The sequence below is a fragment of the Octodon degus genome, unplaced genomic scaffold (assembly GCF_000260255.1).
Source record: "Octodon degus isolate 3935 unplaced genomic scaffold, OctDeg1.0 scaffold00150, whole genome shotgun sequence".
NCBI classification, from domain to species: domain Eukaryota; kingdom Metazoa; phylum Chordata; class Mammalia; order Rodentia; family Octodontidae; genus Octodon; species Octodon degus.
The window spans coordinates 3,494,955-3,507,128 of record NW_004524726.1 but is presented as its reverse complement, the minus strand read 5'-3'; the positions used below and the strand labels follow the sequence as shown (position 1 = coordinate 3,507,128).

Here is a 12,174-nt window from a genome sequence, read left to right as displayed (position 1 = left end):
CACAGAGAGCACGTTGGCCAAGCAATGACCATAACTCATCCACATGGCTGACACTGACAAAGGATCTACAATCTGAGGTACAGGGTCTCAGGATAAATCCTGAGGGGATTTCACTGACCTTACCAGATCCAAAAGCTACAACTCTTGTCACATAGGTCTTGCTTTATCTTGGTCTTAACCAACCAGCAGAAAATTATAAAAACCAAGTATAGGAGGTAAAGCCATGTTGTTATGTTGAGCTGTAGGGGACTCAGGTCAACAACTTCTGACATTGCCAGTGAAGTGGAAGACCCAGTACTATTATGGACTACTGGACTCTTCTAGAATATTTTGCTGAGTTCACACATGTGTAATATTTAAGTGATGGAACGAAACAAAGAAGGGTATACATATGAATGATCATTTTGTGTCTGTGTGTTCAAAATGGTTAGGGTTAATATATAGCTACAGTCTCTTAATTCAATGAATAAAGGGATTTGTTCTAATAGTGTTTGTAAATAGGATATCATGTCTGCATCTTGTACAACAAATAACCACTAGGAAGACAGTATGTGATGTGCTAATTATTGGAACTATCCTTCCAATTTGATTGGAAACTGTCTCATTGCTATTTGTTTCTCAATAAAATTATGGAAAAAAATAATCTGGGTTAAAATGTCTAGTAGGTTTTGTCTAAAGGACTACATTTATGAAGAAAGGAAAATTAGGGTTTTCTACAGTTCTTCACAGTAGGTGAGTAGATGTTAATGTGGCTGCCTTCAATCACAAATCTTGGGGACTTACATGGGAGTGCTATGTTGGTAAATTCGCTGCTTTGTGAAAAAGAAGTCTTGATATATAGGATTTGCCAGTTGTCTTGGTATAAATGCCTTTGGCATGGTGAATTTCAAGATCTCAATGCATCAGTGAATATGCAGCTGGGAAATGTTGGGTGGATTAGGTTCTTGAGTGTCGAAACAAGCTGGCTCCAGTACATCCCTGCTGTCTTGCGGGGTATGGACTTCTAGGAACAGCAGCTGGACTGCTATTGTTAGTTTGCTCAGCATCTTTATTTCCTTTTTTAAAAAATTTTTTTCTGTCTATTACATAGTTGTCACCTGTATTGTTTTGATGGTGTAGGAAGCACTTGTTTCAAGCTGGGCCCTGGAAAACTTAGATTTATACTTGGTTTGACTGGTTTTATGGACAAAAGAGTTGGTACAGTGGAAGTTTCCTTCACATATGTAGAGAAAGTCTATCTAGAGAAAGAGAGAAGCAGCAACAAGTGACAGTGGGGAAATATTGGCTCTGTGGGTCAGTGAGACTGATCCTGGGTTAAGCTAGCTACATGTTACTTTACTTAAAAGTCAAGATTTTCACAGCACAAAAATTCTAGTTGAAAACAACAAACTATTCTTTCTTTTCCACACTCATCCTCCTGAGTATCCAGAAATTAACCTCTAGAATCATGAACTCTTGATTATATGTTCAAGAAAGGAAATGGTTCTCATCTGAGAAAATCTCCAACAATTTACAACAGGCAAGTGGTTTTCCAAATGTCTTTCCTGGGACCTTCCCATCTCTCTAAGCTATTTCTAGGACTGAAAGGACAAGCACTACTTGGAATGGTCTTGACTCCAATAGTAACATAGCAGCCCTGGGTTTATCTCCTTTAAATATTTTCCTTCCATTTACAACACCATTTTCTCACAATTTTGCCTGCTGACGTCTTTTTTATTTTTATTTTTATTTTTTTTGTAACAGAGATCAAACCTGGGACCTTGTGCTTGCCAGGCAGGTACTTATTCCACTGAGTTATACCCTCTGCTCTCCTTGCTGAAGTCTCAAATAAAATTGTTTAGTCTTAACTTGACTCCAGTGTCTTTACCAATGCCCTTTCTATTCCTGTTTTCTTTCCAGACTTTGGTCCTTGTCTTCCCCTCCTATCTACCTGCCATTGCCACCTGCAACAGCAGCTCTTGGGAAAGAATGCACGAGTGTCTGGCTAACTGATAAGGTTAATGGCACTGCCTTTCTAATAGTAGATCTGCGTCTCAGTGGAGGACAACCTAATGCCAAGGGAAGAAGCTCTAGTAGGAGAACTTCAACCATCTTCCAAGAGGTAGAGAACGTATATTTTAGGGCCAGGGAGATAGCTCAGTGACTTAAGTCCCTGCCTAACAGGCACAAGGTCCTGAGCTTGAATATCTATATCTATCTATCTATCTATCTATCTATCTATCTATCTATCTATCTATCTATATTTTTTTTCCCAGTACGTATGTGTTGGGATAGTGGGGATTTTCCAGAACCTTTAAAATTTACCATGTAGGTAATTGATTAACTTCTTTTTTAAAAAAAATTAGCTTCTAAGAGATCATAAGGTCTATTCTAAGGAGAAGACCTTGATTTCTTTTAGTCAAAGTCTGGATTTGAGACAGACTGAAAGCTTCAGTTTTTGCTCTGGCTTCATTTGAGAAGGTACTTGCATCAGTATTTATTAATGTTTGCTATTGTTTTAATTTTAAATAATAAATATGAGTGGGTTGCAGAACTGAGATCTGTCCCCACCTTTTTGAAGAATCAATTCTTAAAGGTTTAGCTGGTTATTTTCTTGGCCCTAAATTTGAGAGTGTTTTCTAACAGATCTTGCAGGTCTCTCATTGGAGATGGTATATCAAAGTCACATCTCTGGGAGCAGATCAACAGGAAGATTGGGCGTGTGAATGTGGAGGGAAAAAATACCAAAAGCAAAAGCAAAAGCAAAAGCAAAAGCAAAAGCAAAAGCAAAAGCAAAAGCAAAAGCAAAATAAAGCCAGCAGATGCTCCCAAGTATGGTCATTTATGCAAATTTGTAAAGCAGTGGCCTGAATGTGGAGAGCAGACAAAGCTGCCAGCGCACACTGGCTCCAGAGTTCTAACTCGCCTTAGGCTGAAAGTGGAATAAAACACATTCCTCAGAAACCTCCCAGAGAGGAGGAAGTGTGACATTTTCCACACCTGTATCAAAGGTGGAAATTACCTTGATTCCCCAGGGCTTCTTACTGTCCTTAGCAATTTAATAATGTGTAGCAGGATTTTGTAATGAATATCTCCTCTTTGAATGTGTTCACTGTAACTCCTAGAATTTGTGTGTGACCTAATTAACAGAATAATGAATAGATCTTCTGCTGATATACAAATGACAATTGCTAGTTGAATACTCAAGTTTTGGGGAAAAATTTAAAAGGTGGTTTCATTGTTTAATAAGTATGGAATGTAAAATAGCTTGCATGCTTTCTCTTCTTGTTTTGTCTTGTCTTTTGATTTTAGTTTACCATAGAATGTGTTAGTTGTGACATCTTGGTATGGGTATTGCTTGCTATTAATCACTTTCATTCTGTTGGATAATGTATATATAAATTTATCTTTAATAACCGTTTCTGATAAAAATCTCTTAGATTTTCACATTAAATTTTATTCAATTAATAATCATTTCCTTTTCATAGTGCTCCTGGGGGCCTGCCCCTCAGCTCAGTTCTTTAAGTGGCTGCTTCAACAAAGCTGTCAGCCTCAGGTTGCTGTGGTTCGATCCCCACAACTCAAGCCAACCAAACCTGCCCTGAAGGCATTCGGAGAAAAAAAAAATCCTTATTTCATAGTGCTCCTAAGAAATTTTCTTTTATAGCTTTTTTAATGTCACTGAGTTACTAGTATCTGTTATTTCTGTTGTGATTTGATCTTTTCATAAGAGTATTTTTTTTAAGTGATGGCACTTCCTATGTTCTGTTTTTATCATTTTCCCTCTGCCAGTGAACACAATTTCATTGTGCACGAGCAACTATATGTTTTAGGATCTGACACATCCTCTCATAAGAACTTAGAAAACCACCAGAGCTAAGATAGTCTAACATGTAAAATATTTGCAATTTTCGGCATTTTCTTTTTCTTTAATAAAGTCAAGAAATATGTCAACTAAGCATTTGCCACTTTTGTTCCCCGTGCCTCAGAACAGAAACAGCTATCAAAACAAATTGGATGAGATATTTACAAATATCTCCTAAGTGTTAAATTATGAAATAAAACCATGGGTGGCATTTCCCACACTCCTCACAGCATGTCTCGACATGGAGGGGTCTTAACAGTTTCTTCACAGGGATCTTAACAGTGTTTCAAGCAGATCACAAACACCTCCCAAAGCGGGATATATTCTTATGTATTTTATAAACATTTTAAAAGCTATCATAGATGTATTAGGCTGACTCAAATATTTCTGACAGCTTTATGTTCTGACCACTGACAATTTCAAATGTCATTGAAATATTGATGATAAATTTTGATTTGTCTCTTTTTGTGGAATGAGGCTGGAGAAAATCCAATGAAGGGATTTTACTAATCTTTCTACATCTACTTTTGCAAATACCAGGGAATAAAATATTTTGGATACCCTGGGCTTGACTTGTTTAAAGAAGTAACAACAGTTTATTCATGTCACAGATATTTATAGAAATCTGACCATTGTGTGGAATTCACTTGCTGTTTTTTTAAAACTGTCTGTTGTTATAAAAAGAGTAGTTCTTTATTGAAAAGAGGAAGTAACTTCTCCAGAAAGGAAAAGGATATAGAAAATGGGTGATGAAGGAAGAAGAGTGGTTACACGGAAGCCGGAGGGCACATGGCAGAGCAGTCTCCATGGTGGGGGTTGTCAGGGACTTCTGAAAGGGGATGTGAATAATCTTCAAGAAAGCATCCGGTGTAGGTATTATCAGTCCTTTTCAATAGCTGAAATGGCAGATAAAGCCCTGTAGCAGACTATATATGTGGCCATAGATGTCCTAATTCCAATTCACAATATTTTAAGCATTTTCAAAAGCTTAAGTACAGCATACACCTTCTTTTATGTATCATCATAACATCAACAGTGATGCATGTAATTGTTGTGAATGAGAAAAATTATGGTACATTTGGGTGTATTTCTTGTTATGAATTGGAGTTTGTTGTTGTTGTTGTTTTGGTAGCAGGAATTGAACTCAGGACCTTACACTTGCCAGGTGGGCGCCTGTACCCCTGAGCTGTCTCCCAAGTCCTGAATTGGAATTTGGACTACTTTTGGATTGTGCAATTGTTCTGAGTCCTGCTTTAGGATAAGACTGGGCAAGAGGTGAACCTGTGAGAAGCGAAATGTCTTCATTTCAAGAAGCTAAGGCTCTTAATGGCTGTGATTAACCCATAATGCACAAATTGAAGACAGCTGCAAGTTGCTCACCAGTGTTCCAAACCTGCTGGTAGCCCCCAAAGACAAATGGTCACGTCTGATTTGATTTCTAGTGCTAACAGCAACAACAGTTGGAGGGGTAGATAGCTATCTTTAATTTTTAAAAAAATGATTAATCTGTTAAATTTTTTTGGGGGGGTTATTGATAAGAAACTAGAGGGTTGGCCAAATAGCTCAGGGTTTCCATCTCCCGGGCCTGCCATGCCGGCCCTGTCCCTGGGACACACTGAGACAGCAATTGAGACTGGGGGTGGTGGCACGTGCCTATAATCCCAGCACTTGGGAAGCTGTAAACAGGCAGATCACAATGAGTTTGATCTAGTAGTGAGACCCTGAACACCCAGTAGACCCTTTGCCCTCCAAAAAAGAAAGAAACTAGACCACTTTAGGTGCTTTATTTTCATGTTGAGATGTTTGATCAACTAATCAATTATAAAAACTCATCGAGAAAGAAAAATGAATAGACAGTCTCATTAGCTTGCTTGCAAGTAACACAGAGACACATTTTAGAAACTGAAAGAGTAAACAAGATCCAAAAGGTACAATAGAGGGCCAGGGAGATAGCTCAGTGAGTAAGTGCTTGGCTGGCAAGCCCAAGGTCCTGAGTTTGATCCCTGGTACCACCAAAGGAAAAAAAAAAAGTAACATTTCAAAAGGTACAATAGATATTGTGACAGGGGAAAAAAGTGCTCAATAGGAAAGAACATCTGGGATGGGGGAAAGGAGAAACGAAGGAAGGTGTAGCTAAGATAATTGCACTACTCATTTCTATGAGTTCTTTGAGAGGAACAGTTAGTGTTCACATTGTTCCGCCAGTTTTGCAGGCCCACATCTGGTAGTCTGAGCAACTGCTCTGAAGATAACAATATGCAATATAATAACCATTGTTCATTTCCTAGCATTGTGCTTTGAAATTCTGTATCACTTTTATTGTTTTTTATTATTTTAAAAATTACTCTATATCATGGGCCAGATATTAAATAAATACTGGATCACAGTGTGAAAAAGTTTTTTTAAAAACCTTTAGAATTGAAATATAAGGTGAACCGTCTTTCCCAAGCCACAGCTAAAACTGTTCGTTCCTCAAACACTGTTAAACGCGGACAGCAATGCTCCCTGCTTGTAGCCCCTCTCTGCAGCCACACTGGCATCTCTGGTTGCTTGTTAGCACGAGTAGGCTCCTCTCTCAATTAGAATCTGCATTTTAACAAGATCCACAGGTGATGAACACGTACATTTCAGTTCGAGAAGCACTGCTGCAAGGCAATTTGGGGCTCTGCGGCAGATTAAGAAAATACCGGGAGTGTCTTCGCCCTGCCTGAGCTCGCTCGTACCCGCATAGCTGCAAGCCCATGAACTGGCAGTGAACAAAGGCGGCAGGAGTCCCGCGCCGAGCCAGTGGTACCCACACACAGGCTGTGAGGGTCGGGAGGAAAGAGCGATCACAGCCCTTTAGGTCCACCAGGAAAGAGCTCCAGCCGGTGGCCTTTTGGCACTTCAAATTCCTTTAACTTTCACTAGACGCCGTAGGCTTCTGCACCCCTAGGGGGCAGTGTGGTATAGTAAACAGCAGATTGCATCCCCTCCTGAGGATCAGGATTCCTCTTAATAGCCTTATGACCTTGGGAAATTAATTAATAATGCTTCTGAGCCTCCATTTTTGGAGGAATAGAAAACTCACAGTGTTGTTGTGAGACTAAAAACCAAGTTAACATCATGCCTGACAGCACGCATCCAGGTTCTCCCCAGCTGCCTTCCCCTTGTCTTAATTCATAGCTACGACCACAGCCGCACAGTTTATTGACCCTCAAAGAGAGCTCCACGTTTCATCGAATCAAGTAAGTGTGCAGGCGTCCCGGGCAGCGGCGATTGTGGCCGATAGCTGCCCTTCCCAGCAGGTGCTGCTCCTCAGGAATCCGCCCCTCTGTGCTCGGGAAAGGAAGCGAGGAGCCCGACCACAGCGCCCCTAGCGGCCGCAGGAAGGCAGAGCATGGCTGCCGCCCCCAGACTTTCTTAACGTCGGTCGTGGGCAGGCGGCTCTGCAGCGCAGACGCCTTTGGCAGGCTCAGGCCCCACTCGCGGGTCTCCAGCTCCATGAGCACATCAGAATCTCCTGCGGAGTTGTAAAACCTGCTGTGCCCACAGTCCACTCCTGAGCACCTAAAAAGACCCGCTGGAGTTGGAAAGGTATTTACCGCTCCCCTACACCCGGCGCGCCCAAGGTGATTTTAACGAGTAGCTAAGATTAAGAACCACTCTGAAGGTGCGTCACAGACTTAGCGCCACTATAAGCCAACCACTCGTCAGTGCTTAGGTCCAAGTCAGTGAGGCCCCTGGCGCCCTCTGTCAATAACTCGTGTGATTCTTGCTTCCAAGAATGCTTTAAGTTCAACGGGTTTTAGGGTGTGACGCTTGGTGAAAAAAGACATACAGTACAAGCTAAGTTTTGTGTTTCTGGACGTCACATCATATTCTTTATTTTTCTCAGCACTGGGATCTTTGGAAACTTACTGGTCTTAGTCCACGAACTGTATAACATTTTGAATACTTCATAACAAAGTTTTTTTTTTTTTGTTTAGAAATTTGCATTCCTAATTCCTCTTTGTCTTTTTGCGATCGAGAAATCATTTATGCTAAACCTTTGCTGAGGGAACACATTCATTTTGTAGATATTTGTATATTTTGAGGAGGAGTGAATTTTGGTATGCTCGCCAACATTAGTCCATAAAACACTCAGGAGCCCATCACATATAACTCGAATTGGTGAAATCGCGCTGTTGGGTTGCAGCGTGGCTCCGTGGTGCTAAGACCCGAAGTTCAAGATGCAGTCAACGTGTCTGAGGCTGGAGAGAGGAGCTGCCTTCCAGAGCTGAGCTGAGGATGATCGCAGACGTCTTGGAAGGGTGACTTCGGGGTACGCAGGTAGCGAGCAGTAGGGCTGCACCGGAGCGTCATTCTAGGGGCCAGTGCGACCCATGCGTTTGGAAATGGGGACTACACTAGCTGGCTACAGTTGTGAAAGGCCTTCATCTTTTTGAAAAATTGAAAACAAAATAACAGTACACTTCACAGTTTATATAGATGGTTGCAGTTGCTTGCGGCAGTTTGACATTCTTCTCATAATCATCTTCCTCAGGTGTGTGCACGGGAGTGTCAGGGCCGGTGCAGGGTGTGGAGTGAAAAAGCAGGCGGTTGTTAATTTGCAAAAACACCTGAGGGACTTTTGAAAACAACAGAGAAATTAGGTGAAATAACTGAAGTGCCTTTAGTAAATGAGAGCTCTACATATTTTTAACATATTACTATTTTTATTATTTCATCAATGTTTCTATCAAATTTCTTCTTTTTAAAAAATTATTCATTTGTTACAGGGTCTCACTATACAGTTCAGACTCGTAGTGACCCTCCTGTCTCAGCCTCCCCAACACTGGGATTAACACATGCGCCACCATGCCTGGTTTTGGTTGGCATGGGCAGGGCTTTCAAGGCATGCGGTACTAGGGATCAAGCCCGGGTCCTTCCACTTGCCAGGCAGGAGCTTAGACCATTGAGCTATCTTCTCAGCCCAATTGATTTTTCTTTTTTATTTTTTAAAATTATTCCTTTTCTACCAAATCTTACATGTACTTATTAAAGTGTCAGTATATTTTATTTTGTGGTGTGCTGCTAATAATGGCTTATTTTACTTGGCACAGTGTCCTCTAGGTCCATCCATGTTGAGGCATGTGGCAGGATCTCCTTCCTCAAGACTGAATTATTTTCAACATATGTTTTATTTTATTTATTTTTGAGACAGGGTTTCACTATGTAGTTGAGGCTGGCCTTGAACTCACTCTGTAGCCCAGACTGGTAGAACTCATGGTGCATCTTGTGCCTCAGCATCCTGAGTGCTGAGGTTATAGGCAAGAGACACCATGCCCAGAAATTACACTTAACATTATAGTCTCAGAGTGGACCCATTTTTCTATGAAGGCCTCAGGTTTATCTCTTTTATGGCAGGGTAGTGCTCCATTGTGTATAAATACCACATTTTCTTTATCCAATCATCCGTTGAGGGATGTAGGGCATTTTGCAGATTTAGCTGTCATGAATTGTGCTGCTATAAACATACGTCACTATAACCTGGTGATTTTAACTCTTTTGGGAAAATACTTAGAAAGATGATAGCTGGCCTCTATCTTTAGTTTTGAAGAATCTCCACACTGACCTCCATCGTGCTGTCCTAGTTCATGTCCCTACCAACAGTGCGAAGGGTTCCTTTTCCGCTGCTGCCGAACCAGCATTTCCTGTTTTCTGATTTCTTTTCTTTTCTTTCTTTCTTTTTTTTTTTTGTCAGAAAGCATCAAAAAGTGAATTGATTTAACCATACTCACTGATAATACAGCAAGTGGGTGAATAATTCATGCTATAGCATACTGGATAAACTGAAAACAAAAAGTTGGTTGGAAGAAGGCAGAGGAGCTTTGTCATGTAAGAATCAGAACCAAGGGGCTCCATAATCAATCATCTGGCATCCATTCAATGTTGTATCTGTGATTAGAAATGTCCATGATAGGAACTCCAGGGATCTTCTGGATTCTCCACTTAAGGTCTGGACAACCATGGCCACAATGTAACAGTTGTGCTGAGTTACTCTGCACTAAGCATTCGTCCACGTAGGTCCCTTTATGTGTGCAAGGTAATTGTTCAAACCGTGGATCCTGGCAATACTTAGGGCACTCGATGCTTCTGTCCCAATTTCTCAGTTTCCGCCATTACACAATCAGTTATACACGGGATACACTTGGCATGCAGGCAGTCCATCACTGATTGTACCAAGTCCTATGTGGCTTTGATGGAAAAGTTGATAAAGTTGGTATCAACCAGGATATGATAAGGTGGGCCCAGCTGTGTATTATACTGGAAGAATAAGCAGGAAGGACGTTGGGGGACTTCTCTTTCCTGTAGAGCACTGGGATCTTTCTTTTCTTTTTTTTTAGGTTATAATCTATCCTTTTCTTTGAGTCTCTCATCTCTGAGACTAAACATTCGCTTCATGGTCACATACTTTCTTGTTTTCTTTTGTTTCCCCATGTTCACACCATTGTCCTGTTTCTTCCATGTTTTCTTGACAGCCATTTTTTCTGGCATAAGATGGTACCTCAATGCTGTTTTAATTTGCAGTTCTGTAATGGTTAGTTATATTTTGCATTTTTTATGTAATAATAATAATTTTGTATTTAGTACAGGGTCTCACTATGTAGATTGACTTGTAGTGATCCTCCTGTTTTCAGCCTCCCAAGTGCTGGGATTATAGGCACGCACCACCATGCCTAGATCTCTGCCTCCATGTGCCCTGGGGGCAGGGCCAGTACTGCACGCTGGGGATCAAACCCCGGCTGCTGGGCTCTGCCTAGGGAGGCGCTATGGTCTGTGAGCTATCTGGCTGGCCCTCAGGTGATTATTATTCTTCTTACCTAGGATTGCTTTTGCTGTTCTGTGTTTCTTCCAGTTCTATATGAATTTTAGGATTTGCTTCACTTTTGTGAAGAATGTTGGTATTTTGATTGAGATTATATTATGACTGTTTATCAATTTTGGAAGCATGGTCATTTTGACTATCTTAGTTCTGCCTATTCAGGAACACAGCATATTTTTCCATTTTCTGATCTCCTCTTCAGTCTTCTTTTTCAGAGTATTGTAGTTTTCATTTTAGAACTTTATCACTTTCATTTTAGTCAGGTTAATTCCTAAGTAACTTTTCTTGCTGCTATTCTGAATGGTATTTTTCTTGACTTTTTTCTCAATGGGTTCATTGTTGGTGCACAGGAATGCTATTAGTTTTTACAAGTTGTTTTTGTATCTTGTTATATTGCTGAATTTGATTTTTTGTTCAGTTTTTTTGGTGTGTTGTTTGGATTTTCTATTTAGGGAATCATATCATCTATAAATATGATGATAATTTTTTTCCTTTCATATATATATTATATATATATCCCTTTTATTTCTTTTTATTACCAATCACTCTAATGTTTTAAGTACTCTGTTGGACAGATATAGTGAGAATGGACATACTTCTCTTGTTTTTGGCTTTAGAGGGAAAACTTTCAGTGTTTCTGCATTCATTATGATGTTGGCTGTAGGTTTGTCACAATGTCTTTTATCAGATGGAGCTAAGGTCCTTCTAAATCTATTTTCCTCAGTATTTAATTATTTTTTTTATCATGAAAGGACATTGATATTTTTGTCCTTCAGCCAACATTTTGGCCCTAGCCTTTCAAGGTCAGTGAGGACTCAGGACATAGGAGAACTTGTACTGTAACATCATGTAAATCAGTGATGTACCAACTTTTCTTATCAAGGAGATTATGGGACCACTGAGGAAAGTGATCAGCAATGTAGAGTGTGCCTAAGGACAGTTACATGGAGAAAAAAAAAAACCTCTTTCACAGAGAGCAAATTGGTCAAGCAATGGCCATGACTCATCCACATGGCTGACACTCACAAAGGATCCACAAACTGAGGTACAGGATTTCAGGATAAATCGTGAGGGAATTTGACCGACCTTGTCAGATGCAAAAGTTACATTTCTTGTTATATAGGTCTTGCTTTGTCTTGGTCTTAACCATCCAGCAGAAAAGTATAAAAATGAGGTATAAAAAGTAAAGCCATATTAATATGATGGGCTGTAAAAGGCTCAAGTGAACAACTTCTGATATTACCAGTCCTATGGAAAACCCACTACTGTTAAGGACTACTGGACTATATTGGATTATTTTGCTGAATTCATGTGCCCACAATATTTAAGTGGCAATGGAATAGCCATCTCTACAAAACTAAACAAAAAAAGAGGATACAAATGAACAACCATTTTGTATCTGTATATACAAAATAGGATAGATATACACCTACTTTGTCTTAATTCAATGAGAAAGATTTGTACTCATAGTGTTTGGACAGTA

The 12,174-nt window shown here is 40.1% G+C and overlaps 1 pseudogene; it reads right to left on the bottom strand.

The window, feature by feature from the left end:
* Positions 1 to 9,710: 9,710 nt before the first annotated feature.
* On the bottom strand, positions 9,711 to 10,306 carry LOC105743690 (annotated as a pseudogene).
* Between the last annotated feature and the right edge of the window lie 1,868 nt (positions 10,307 to 12,174).